The sequence below is a fragment of the Dreissena polymorpha genome, chromosome 4 (genome assembly GCF_020536995.1).
Source record: "Dreissena polymorpha isolate Duluth1 chromosome 4, UMN_Dpol_1.0, whole genome shotgun sequence".
In the NCBI taxonomy this organism is placed as follows: Eukaryota; Metazoa; Mollusca; class Bivalvia; order Myida; family Dreissenidae; genus Dreissena; species Dreissena polymorpha.
The window spans coordinates 106,355,231-106,368,958 of NC_068358.1; the positions used below are offsets into that span (position 1 = coordinate 106,355,231).

At 31.8% G+C, this 13,728-nt stretch overlaps 1 long non-coding RNA gene across 4 annotated transcripts; it reads right to left on the reverse strand.

The window, feature by feature from the left end:
- Nucleotides 1-501: 501 nt before the first annotated feature.
- Nucleotides 502-10,617, reverse strand: LOC127878887 (uncharacterized). 4 transcript variants are annotated; one of them, XR_008048816.1, is made up of 4 exons: nucleotides 10,475-10,617; nucleotides 1,397-1,589; nucleotides 1,005-1,096; nucleotides 502-668 (listed from the first exon to the last, which is right to left on the reverse strand). It is a non-coding gene; the product is annotated as an uncharacterized LOC127878887 (long non-coding RNA). The 4 variants fall into 4 exon arrangements; XR_008048814.1 differs by lacking the exon at nucleotides 1,397-1,589 and adding an exon at nucleotides 10,108-10,300; XR_008048817.1 differs by lacking the exons at nucleotides 1,005-1,096; nucleotides 1,397-1,589 and adding exons at nucleotides 9,716-9,807; nucleotides 10,108-10,300.
- Between the last annotated feature and the right edge of the window lie 3,111 nt (nucleotides 10,618-13,728).

A 13,728-nucleotide genomic window follows, 5' to 3' on the forward strand; every position in this document is an offset into this window, starting at 1 on the left:
TTTCAATTTAGAAAATACCATACCACAGGCCAATTTAATATTAACATTTTCACACTAGTAATTGTTGCTGAAAAGTTCACCAATGAACAATTTATATGGTAAACAATAACATATAACTTGGTAATCAAAACAAATAATCTAAGGCTATTTGACAAACAGGATCATACCTTAAAACAAACAAAGATATGACAGGGCACATGTGTATTGCAACTTCTGAGGTACACAGACAGTTTTAGTTTTTTTTACTTCGGCTTGGGATAGGTAGCTTGTCTACTGAGGTCTGATAAAAAACTGCCCTATTTCCTCATAAAGGTACCATTGTCAGGTGATACTGAGTCAAGGTCCTTTAATTCAGGCTGGGCAAGACTGGCTAGACATTGATGGTAAGAGGTCAGCACTCTTTAAAGTATAACAAACAGTGAGTTTCAACTGTAGATTTTTCACTTGTTTTACAAAATACCAAGCATGGTTTAACAGCATCAATGAGAAATTGTTGGTACTTTCAAATGTTCTGCAAGGGTATGAACAACTGGACAAGAAAAGTTTTCCAATCGTATAGGTGCACAGGCTTCTCCAAATCACCAATCATGTGCGGAACATTAAGTCCAGACCTTGAGGAGGTGGATACAGTCTCAGCAACAGCTTCGATGGTCTCTGCATCACAAAGTCTGGAAAAGTGTGAGGCATGAACATTGGTTAAATATTGCAGAGCTTTATTTCCTTCTTAGAGAATGGCAGTTTTTCAAACATTTGATAAGCTTGTGACTCAAATGTTCACAATTTAATTATTTAACTAAACTATTTTTCACAATTTAGAACAGTTCTTAACTCATTTTTTTCACAAAATTAGGGGCCAAAGGCCACTTCACAAAGTTCGGAAAAAGTCCATGTATTAAAAACATTTCTTATGAATACCGGAAGTAATAATTTTGCCAGTGCTCATTGCAATATGTATACTAATATTATCAGATGGTAAATCATTATCTCCTGATGAATATACCTACACTTTGACTTCCATAATCCAAAAAGCCAATCAGGCTAGAACTTGATGTGGCCGAAAATACCATCATCGAGTATCTCATTCGAGTGTGCAGCCCTAATTGAAAATGGAAAGAATATTAACATATCATTTTCACAATCTGTAAAAAAACTAATAAAACTTAAACACAAATATTATGTCTATTCTAAGTCCTTCTTATTTGTTAACCTAACAAAAATCATTCCCAAACATTTTTAACATCAAATATTCCATTGATTAATATGAAATCTATTTTAACATAATTATATGTAAATAAGGAGTGATTTTATTTGTTTTCCAAAATTTTATCCTTTAAGATGCAAAAATGGTACCAAGAGTTCATGCAATAACATTGTATGCATAAGTAAAAGTTCTTACCAACACTAACTCTCCACAATGCATACCAAAGTACACAGTTGTTCTTATTTTGTTCAGCAGTTGTCAAAGTAGAAAACTGCCTCTATCTCCCCTAGGCCATAGTGATGAAGCTAGTAATGCACATAGCTAACAACAGTGTTGGCGCCTTTCCCGGGTGATTCACCCTCATTTGCCAAGTAAAACACCTGTTTTCCTGCAAAAGAACAAGAAATGAAAATAAGAGCAAACTGACTATAATTGTTATTTGATACAGAAATATGTATTTCATATTTCACCTTAAATAATGACAGTCACACCAACACATTTTTGCATATTTAAGAACAATATGGGACATGTAACTGATCTAGAAATTAATAATCACACCTACCTGTACCTTCACAGCAAACACCAAAGACTTCACATTTTTTCGCAGTCTTGAAGTAGTTTGGTCCAACCTAAGATATATTTAAGTTTTTAAAACAATTGTCAAGATTGAAAAGATAAATATCTTTCACTTAACTTCATAGCAATATAACAAACTAATGCAATAATAATAATCATCATTAATTATTATCATTATAATTAAGTGTCTTAAGGAGTTTCGTTAAGTCTGAGCGTTATCAAGTGGGCTTTTATTACTAAATCCAATTCATCACGAGTAATGAAGCTCGTTGGTTGGCTACACTTTGCTTAGTAATACATTGTAAGCGAGTGTTGATACACTGTTAGCGAAAAGGTCACGTCAGTGAACTCGTTGCGTTAATAAAGAGAAACGCTTGACATGTCCTGCTTTTTTAAACTCAACCATAAAATCTTGAACTTGCTGATCACGAATTACTGACTTTTTTCGTAGAATGATGGTCCATAGCAGTATTTGTGTAACGTTTTTCCATAAATTTCATGTATTCACACTGTGAAATATTTCTTGTTTTATTTAAAACTCAACTGAACCTTTAAAGTCACAACAGTAAGATTTCTTGAACCAAAAGGGGACTGCGTGGTACAGCATATGATGCAAAGATATCAGAATTAATGTTTGAATGATTTCAGTCCACTGTGATGTGTGAGAATGTATTGTAGAATTGGTGGACGACTGGACGTAGCCATGTCTTATTAACCATCTGTGTATACCGTATTTTTGTTGACATACGCGTATGATAAGACAAATTATCTTAAATTCCTAAGATAACATTAGCGCAAATAAGTGAACAAAAGGAAGGAAAAGAATGATGTTTTTACTTGTAAATAGTTTGTTGAAAACCGCAACGATTATCGCAAACTTAATGTCTTTTGTCATCCCATGCGTGCATGTTATATGCACACTACATATTGTCGCATGTTTTCTATCACGAAATTTTACTTTCTCATAGTAATGAGTACATTTATCATTCTCTGTTCTCAAAATACAATTAAATTCTCATCACCATTATCAACCATATCTTCATCATTCTATCAACATCATTATCATTATCATACTTATAATAACCCAATGACAAAATAGGAGTGATTGTTTGTATTCCCACGATATTGTATCCCATGTTTTCGCAGGCTATCACCTTACATGATCTCGACATTGTGTTACATGTATATGCACACACTATCTCACCCAGACAATGTATGTGCACACAATATCTCACCCAGACAATGTATATGAACACAATATTTCACCCAGACAATGTATATGAAAACAATATCTCACCCAGACAATGTATATGCACACAATATCTCACCCAGACAATGTATATGCACACAATATCTCACTCAGACAATGTATATGCACACAATATCTCACCCAGACAATGTATGTGCACACAATATCTCACCCAGACAATGTATATGAACACAATATTTCACTCAGACAATGTATATGCACACAATATCTCACTCAGACAATTTATATGAACACAATATCTCACTCAGACAATGTATATGCACACAATATCTCACCAAGACAATGTATATGCACACAATATCTCACTCAGACAATGTATAAGCCCACGACATCCGATTCTCACGCAGACATGTTACATGGCCTCTACATCTCACACAGACATATAACATTAATATACATTAAATGAATATATAAAGAAGTAAACCTCCAGCTGCTCTAGCAGAATTTCATTCATGTTATGCATACGTTCGTGGTCCTTTAGTTATGGTAATTGACCAATTGCCAAAACAGTACGGCACATACACAACATCAACAGCATACACACATATTAGATTAAAGCTGGGGTCACAACCATGGAACGGTCAATGCAAAGCACTTGGGATTTTAAGTAATTGTTCATGCCGACGAAATTAAGATGATTATTACCCCCTATAACTGTATATAAACACCGTGTGTTAACGGTTTACTAATGTTCACTATCGGCAAGAAACTTACAGTCAAATAAATTGATTAATCTGGGATAGGGTTTTTTATGCTTTGTTATAGTCGTTTGAAACCACGTTATTCATCTAAACATATGTTTTATTACATCTTCACGTTCAGTTTTAGTTTATTGGCAAAATCAGCAGTGCTTGCCTTTGGCAACATGATAATAAAAACAAAGAACTACAAAACAATAAGCATTTCACACATAATCAAATGAATAAACGAACACGTAAAGTGAATAATGTGTTCACATTGTAATTGTTATCTACACGCAGCATAATAACTCAACAGCAAGTTTTTTTCGTATTAGCATTTTAAATAAACAAATTGTATTCTTCTTTATTGTCTAGTGTTATAATTGGCCATTATAGTTATGGACATGGCGACAGTGTACAAACAATTGTCAATTTTATTTTGTTATTCAACCTTTTACTTAAATAATATTTTATTGCATTTTCTTCCGTACACGCGTTAATACAAATATACATATGGTGCATAGTGCAAAGAGTGGGTATACTACAAATTGATGTTATCGAATGTGTAGAAAAATGCAAAAGGGTTGAGTCACAAGTTTTAACAACATTGTATTAACAAAAAGTAAGAGTTATTCACTGCTTTACACTACAAATGGTTAAGAGAAAAAAATGTAAACTTAGTTTAAAGAGAATGTTATAATATTACAATTAACTAAACAAAACATATATATACACATTAGAAGTGAAAAATAAATAAATAATTAATTAGTTACTTGCTCCACAACAAAGAATAAAAAAACAAAGTGCTCCACACAACCCAGCTCTACAAACGGCAATATAGCACATAATCTGCAGCGAAAGTGCTTGAACTATGTTGAATAAAATGGAACAAGAGAAACACATTGAAAATGTGTTTATATTCAAATATTTATATAAACTTGTTCGAAGTCTTAATATATCGTTGAACTTCCAAAAATAGCACATTGTTTTGGTTATCAGATAGTTCTGGGATACCGTTAACTATACTAGTTTGTTTGCATTCAGAGTGTGGTATGGACGAGTGTTGGTAAAAAGCACGATACGTTGTTCGGAGAAAAGAAGAAAGAAGAAATGATCTACGTCTTCGTCTTTCTGAGATCTATTGGACAAGTAGCTGGATATCCACGCAGTAATATTTAATAAAACCCCAAGTTCTTCCAGTTAATGTATAAGATCTTTGTGTCAAACCATGTCTAAGGCTTTACTTATGTGGCAATAAACGATACAGGTAGATTGTTTCACATCAAACGATTTACATATTTGGTTATACATGTCAATTAGTTGGTAAGCAGCAGAATAAACGTAGTTATTCAACCAGATAAGTGCTTTGCAGTATGTATATCATGTTGTATTTTATTCTAGCAATATAATTATATTACTCGGTTTCATTATCTAATGAGTAATCTCTAAGCATAAATCTTGTCAGTCAAAGCGTTTCTATAATTATCATGATTAACAGCTTCTATTTTATTTCCACTTTACAATATTGTTTAGAATATAATCATAATTTATATGCAAAATAATGATATAATAACATTTCTGGACATATTTTTTACTCGAAGTTTTTGATTGAGTTTGTGATGATGGTCTGTTGTGTTGACGTCGTCATGAAATATATAACTAAAGCCTAAAATGTCAATATGCTCTTTAAAAGCTTTTATTTAATATAAATTTACATAGAGTTAGTGAAACGTATAATATGCGATATTCTTATCGTACATAGATATATAATTAGAAAGTATTTACTAGTTTGATTGATTTACAATTATGCACTAGAATTATACAACCCTCTCTTTACAGATAACAGAAACATCCTGGTTCGCATAAGACGGCTGCATTTGATGTCGGTTTCGAATATAAGCTATTTGCAAAAACTGTTTATTTTAACACAGGTAACATTAATGGCTGTTTTTGTTGTTGTTTTTATGCAGTATTGCATCTAAATATTTGATATATGCTATGGTTGTAAGATCGTTAATTTTACTTTATCAACGACACAATTATTTGCTGAAATGTCTACTTTTGTTGCACCGTATTTATTAAATTGCGGTTAGCTAAAAGAACAAAGGTGTGATAAACATGTCAATGACGTCATGTATTATGAAATAGCGGCGTGAAGAAGATTGTCATCGATAAAGAGAATAATTGTTTAGGGATCCCTGAGCTCATTTGATTATTGTCAAACACAGTGTCATATCACTGTCTTTTGGGATTTGAACATCAGAATAGTGGGATTTAATCGAATTTTATGATTATCCAAAAAATCCCAGTAAAACAGCAAACTGAATTAATGCAAGTGCTTAAAACATAAATGGTAAAAAGAGTAGTAACAATTTAAAGATTGTGCATTACTAAATTATACGTATTTATAAAAAATTATGTACTTTTTCTGATTAATTTTTTTTAGCCGAGTAAAATGATAAACATTCAAGTTTAATGCATATAGCAACTGTAACGACAATATTTTATGTATAGTTATATTTGAACAAGAAAGTTGTTTGGATTTAGAATACTGTAAAAAAAACATTGATATCATTTTTGGAAAACGTTTTCTCATAAATATACTTTACTCGTGTTTAACTGTCGACTGAATTGATGTATTCAGTAATGTCATAATTTCAGGAACCATCACAAAACCTACTTGTCCCAATAATTATGTCTTGATATTTCTAAATCAGTCGTTGTCGTTCTGGAAACCATTTTTGTACATTTCCAGAGCTTGACATAATAGATTGGTCAAACTATATCATTCTCAAGGGATTTCAATTCTTGTTATTTCTGGATCATGGGAGTCCATTCGGCTGAACCATATATACTTATGATGGAATTTAAAAAATATGTTTTAACTATATCAAAAATATATTTATGTAATCTCTCACATGGTGTACCAATTATATAAATGTTATTTCAGTAAAATTATGTCAAAGAGAAAAGTAATGTACTTCAACATGTTTAAAATCGTTCAATTTGCCTTGTTTGCCAAACTGGTCCAATATAATTTCGAACGCATGTACGGGCAGTTAATACAAAAAACAGTTAACACATACACTACACTCGTTTAGAATTTCTTTGATATTCAACATTTGCCCGTTATCATTTTATTAAATTACACATTTTATTTTTATTGTAGGTTAATGCGTGCATGTAGACAGGTTCGGTGTTATATTGTTTTCAAAATAATTGTAAATGATTTTTTTATGACGTCGACTAGGCGCTTTCTGCATTATGAGAGGAAATGCCAGATTATCATATTTTTAAGAAACACAATTTAGAAAAATATTTCGCCAAATATGATTTATAAAAAAAATGAAATGAAATGTTGTTGATAAGATAAACATGATTTAATTCGTTGTTATCGTGTGAAATGTCTAAGCAATATTTATTAATAGTTTCTCGTATGTTAGAAGTTGATTCTTTTGGATGGAAGATATCCCGTTTAAATACCATAAATTCTTTTGCGATAAAATTAAAAGAAAACGCCTGGGATACCACTTGTCTTAAATAATCATCTTTTAAATCATGGTCGCACATACATTGTTTTATACACGTATTATTTATATTGTTCTCTTTCTGTGAGAAATTATGTTGTTAAGAAATGCAGAGTACAGGTTTGTGCCAAAAAAATTATGACGAAGAGATAGTCAAACAATCAAACGATTTAATTCATCTTAAAATAACCTTAAGTGATTTACAGAAATCAGTACAAACAAGGAAAAATTACATTTTCTTATTTTGTCATTTTGTAAAAGATGAATGCAAGCATAAGTCAAATCCAAAATTTAAGGTTACTATCTATAATAGTTTTTGAGATATTGAGTTTTGAACACATGCATCCTTCATAGATCTTATAGCTAAATAATGGTTTTCTATATCAATTGACATTGACAACAATCTCTTTTGTAAAAACAGTATAAATGTATTAACCGTATAGCATTCACACATAGATTCAATGCATTAGCTACACTGACTGTGACCCTTTACATTTTATGTGCGAACAAAAGCAATCATTTGAATACAGCGGTTGCTATGGTAACGAATTTATATAAAATACATTAATTTCATTAAAATTGTTTAAATATCAGGAAAAAAACTAAATATTTACGTTTTTGTCAAATATATGATAACACTGCTTATAGTCAATGATCTTTATTTCAACATGGTGTTTATTGAATACATAGTAACACAAAGAATCTAAGAAAATAGGTCGAGTTAAAGTGCAACATGTTCTTTTTTTAGAAAAGATCCACATATTTTACATTGTATTGATTTCAATCCAATTACGACTTTGCACAACGTTCACATCAAATATGTTATTTAATAGTGCCATACGAATATGCTGGTAAAAATGTTAACGTACAGCCATTTTGCTGATGGTAAGCATGGTTATCATGGCAACAAATAGATAAAATATCAATTTTTACTGTTTTGAACAGCAAAAACACCTAATTTTATTAGTTAATCCTTTCCCATACATATCAAACATAAAAAAGAACAACATTATTTGACCAAACATTTTAACTACAATTTGTTTACGAAACCCACATTGTAAAACCGCCATAAATAAACATAAATAATAACAACATGTACTTCTAATTCAGAACAATTAAAGATGAACATGTATTATTTTTAAGGCATTTAAAGATACCTTGTATAAATCAGTTAAAATAAACATAATACCATTATCATATAAATAGAATTAATTCCATCAACAAATAAGTAAATGCCAAAATAATGTTTCCATAGCAACCAACATTCTTATTTTACATGTAAATGGGTTTCGCAATCATGGGTATGATGAGCTTCAACAAAACTTATATATTACCACCTGTCATAATAAATGAACACACATGGACAGTGGTTTATTTATATGGCTAAATGTTTTGACAAACTTTATAAAACATGTTTCAAGACATGACATTTTACATTAATAGCATCGCATCATAAGTTTCAATTTAGAAAATACCATGCCACAGGCCAATTTAATATTAACATTTTCACACTAGTAATTGTTGCTGAAAAGTTCACCAATGAACAATTTATATGGTAAACAATAACATATAACTTGGTAATCAAAACAAATAATCTAAGGCTATTTGACAAACAGGATCATACCTTAAAACAAACAAAGATATGACAGGGCACATGTGTATTGCAACTTCTGAGTTACACAGACAGTTTTAGTTTTTTTTACTTCGGCTTGGGATAGGTAGCTTGTCTACTAAGGTCTGATAAAAAACTGCCCTATTTCCTCATAAAGGTACCATTGTCAGGTGATACTGAGTCAAGGTCCTTTAATTCAGGCTGGGCAAGACTGGCTAGACATTGATGGTAAGAGGTCAGCACTCTTTAAAGTATAACAAACAGTGAGTTTCAACTGTAGATTTTTCACTTGTTTTACAAAATACCAAGCATGGTTTACCAGCATCAATGAGGAATTGTTGGTACTTTCAAATGTTCTGCAAGGGTATGAACAACTGGACAAGAAAAGTTTTCCAATCGTATAGGTGCACAGGCTTCTCCAAATCACCAATCATGTGCGGAACATGAAGTCCAGACCTTGAGGAGGTGGATACAGTCTCAGCAACAGCTTCGATGGTCTCTGCATCACAAAGTCTGGAAAGGTGTGAGGCATGAACATTGGTTAAATATTGCAGAGCTTTATTTCCTTCTTAGAGAATGGCAGTTTTTCAAACATTTGATAAGCTTGTGACTCAAATGTTCACAATTTAACTATTTAACTAAACTATTTTTCACAATTTAGAACAGTTCTTAACTCATTTTTTTCACAAAATTAGGGGCCAAAGGCCACTTCACAAAGTTCGGAAAAAGTCCATGTATTAAAAACATTTCTTATGAATACCGGAAGTAATAATTTTGCCAGTGCTCATTGCAATATGTATACTAATATTATCAGATGGTAAATCATTATCTCCTGATGAATATACCTACACTTTGACTTCCATAATCCAAAAAGCCAATCAGGCTAGAACTTGATGTGGCCGAAAATACCATCATCGAGTATCTCATTCGAGTGTGCAGCCCTAATTGAAAATGGAAAGAATATTAACATATCATTTTCACAATCTGTAAAAAAACTAATAAAACTTAAACACAAATATTATGTCTATTCTAAGTCCTTCTTATTTGTTAACCTAACAAAAATCATTCCCAAACATTTTTAACATCAAATATTCCATTGATTAATATGAAATCTATTTTAACATAATTATATGTAAATAAGGAGTGATTTTATTTGTTTTCCAAAATTTTATCCTTTAAGATGCAAAAATGGTACCAAGAGTTCATGCAATAACATTGTATGCATAAGTAAAAGTTCTTACCAACACTAACTCTCCACAATGCATACCAAAGTACACAGTTGTTCTTATTTTGTTCAGCAGTTGTCAAAGTAGAAAACTGCCTCTATCTCCCCTAGGCCATAGTGATGAAGCTAGTAATGCACATAGCTAACAACAGTGTTGGCGCCTTTCCCGGGTGATTCACCCTCATTTGCCAAGTAAAACACCTGTTTTCCTGCAAAAGAACAAGAAATGAAAATAAGAGCAAACTGACTATAATTGTTATTTGATACAGAAATATGTATTTCATATTTCACCTTAAATAATGACAGTCACACCAACACATTTTTGCATATTTAAGAACAATATGGGACATGTAACTGATCTAGAAATTAATAATCACACCTACCTGTACCTTCACAGCAAACACCAAAGACTTCACATTTTTTCGCAGTCTTGAAGTAGTTTGGTCCAACCTAAGATATATTTAAGTTTTTAAAACAATTGTCAAGATTGAAAAGATAAATATCTTTCACTTAACTTCATAGCAATATAACAAACTAATGCAATAATAATAATCATCATTAATTATTATCATTATAATTAAGTGTCTTAAGGAGTTTCGTTAAGTCTGAGCGTTATCAAGTGGGCTTTTATTACTAAATCCAATTCATCACGAGTAATGAAGCTCGTTGGTTGGCTGCACTTTGCTTAGTAATACATTGTAAGCGAGTGTTGATACACTGTTAGCGAAAAGGTCACGTCAGTGAACTCGTTGCGTTAATAAAGAGAAACGCTTGACATGTCCTGCTTTTTTAAACTCAACCATAAAATCTTGAACTTGCTGATCACGAATTACTGACTTTTTTCGTAGAATGATGGTCCATAGCAGTATTTGTGTAACGTTTTTCCATAAATTTCATGTATTCACACTGTGATATATTTCTTGTTTTATTTAAAACTCAACTGAACCTTTAAAGTCACAACAGTAAGATTTCTTGAACCAAAAGGGGACTGCGTGGTACAGCATATGATGCAAAGATATCAGAATTAATGTTTGAATGATTTCAGTCCACTGTGATGTGTGAGAATGTATTGTAGAATTGGTGGACGACTGGACGTAGCCATGTCTTATTAACCATCTGTGTATACCGTATTTTTGTTGACATACGCGTATGATAAGACAAATTATCTTAAATTCCTAAGATAACATAAGCGCAAATAAGTGAACAAAAGGAAGGAAAAGAATGATGTTTTTACTTGTAAATAGTTTGTTGAAAACCGCAACGATTATCGCAAACTTAATGTCTTTTGTCATCCCATGCGTGCATGTTATATGCACACTACATATTGTCGCATGTTTTCTATCACGAAATTTTACTTTCTCATAGTAATGAGTACATTTATCATTCTCTGTTCTCAAAATACAATTAAATTCTCATCACCATTATCAACCATATCTTCATCATTCTATCAACATCATTATCATTATCATACTTATAATAACCCAATGACAAAATAGGAGTGATTGTTTGTATTCCCACGATATTGTATCCCATGTTTTCGCAGGCTATCACCTTACATGATCTCGACATTGTGTTACATGTATATGCACACAATATCTCACCCAGACAATGTATGTGCACACAATATCTCACCCAGACAATGTATATGAACACAATATTTCACCCAGACAATGTATATGAACACAATATCTCACCCAGACAATGTATATGCACACAATATCTCACTCAGACAATGTATATGCACACAATATCTCACCCAGACAATGTATGTGCACACAATATCTCACCCAGACAATGTATATGAACACAATATTTCACTCAGACAATGTATATGCACACAATATCTCACTCAGACAATTTATATGAACACAATATCTCACTCAGACAATGTATATGCACACAATATCTCACCAAGACAATGTATATGCACACAATATCTCACTCAGACAATGTATAAGCCCACGACATCCGATTCTCACGCAGACATGTTACATGGCCTCTACATCTCACACAGACATATTACATTAATATACATTAAATGAATATATAAAGAAGTAAACCTCCAGCTGCTCTAGCAGAATTTCATTCATGTTATGCATACGTTCGTGGTCCTTTAGTTATGGTAATTGACCAATTGCCAAAACAGTACGGCACATACACAACATCAACAGCATACACACATATTAGATTAAAGCTGGGGTCACAACCATGGAACGGTCAATGCAAAGCACTTGGGATTTTAAGTAATTGTTCATGCCGACGAAATTAAGATGATTATTACCCCCTATAACTGTATATAAACACCGTGTGTTAACGGTTTACTAATGTTCACTATCGGCAAGAAACTTACAGTCAAATAAATTGATTAATCTGGGATAGGGTTTTTTATGCTTTGTTATAGTCGTTTGAAACCACGTTATTCATCTAAACATATGTTTTATTACATCTTCACGTTCAGTTTTAGTTTATTGGCAAAATCAGCAGTGCTTGCCTTTGGCAACATGATAATAAAAACAAAGAACTACAAAACAATAAGCATTTCACACATAATCAAATGAATAAACGAACACGTAAAGTGAATAATGTGTTCACATTGTAATTGTTATCTACACGCAGCATAATAACTCAACAGCAAGTTTTTTTCGTATTAGCATTTTAAATAAACAAATTGTATTCTTCTTTATTGTCTAGTGTTATAATTGGCCATTATAGTTATGGACATGGCGACAGTGTACAAACAATTGTCAATTTTATTTTGTTATTCAACCTTTTACTTAAATAATATTTTATTGCATTTTCTTCCGTACACGCGTTAATACAAATATACATATGGTGCATAGTGCAAAGAGTGGGTATACTACAAATTGATGTTATCGAATGTGTAGAAAAATGCAAAAGGGTTGAGTCACAAGTTTTAACAACATTGTATTAACAAAAAGTAAGAGTTATTCACTGCTTTACACTACAAATGGTTAAGAGAAAAAAATGTAAACTTAGTTTAAAGAGAATGTTATAATATTACAATTAACTAAACAAAACATATATATACACATTAGAAGTGAAAAATAAATAAATAATTAATTAGTTACTTGCTCCACAACAAAGAATAAAAAAACAAAGTGCTCCACACAACCCAGCTCTACAAACGGCAATATAGCACATAATCTACAGCGAAAGTGCTTGAACTATGTTGAATAAAATGGAACAAGAGAAACACATTGAAAATGTGTTTATATTCAAATATTTATATAAACTTGTTCGAAGTCTTAATATATCGTTGAACTTCCAAAAATAGCACATTGTTTTGGTTATCAGATAGTTCTGGGATACCGTTAACTATACTAGTTTGTTTGCATTCAGAGTGTGGTATGGACGAGTGTTGGTAAAAAGCACGATACGTTGTTCGGAGAAAAGAAGAAAGAAGAAATGATCTACGTCTTCGTCTTTCTGAGATCTATTGGACAAGTAGCTGGATATCCACGCAGTAATATTTAATAAAACCCCAAGTTCTTCCAGTTAATGTATAAGATCTTTGTGTCAAACCATGTCTAAGGCTTTACTTATGTGGCAATAAACGATACAGGTAGATTGTTTCACATCAAACGATTTACATATTTGGTTATACATGTCAATTAGT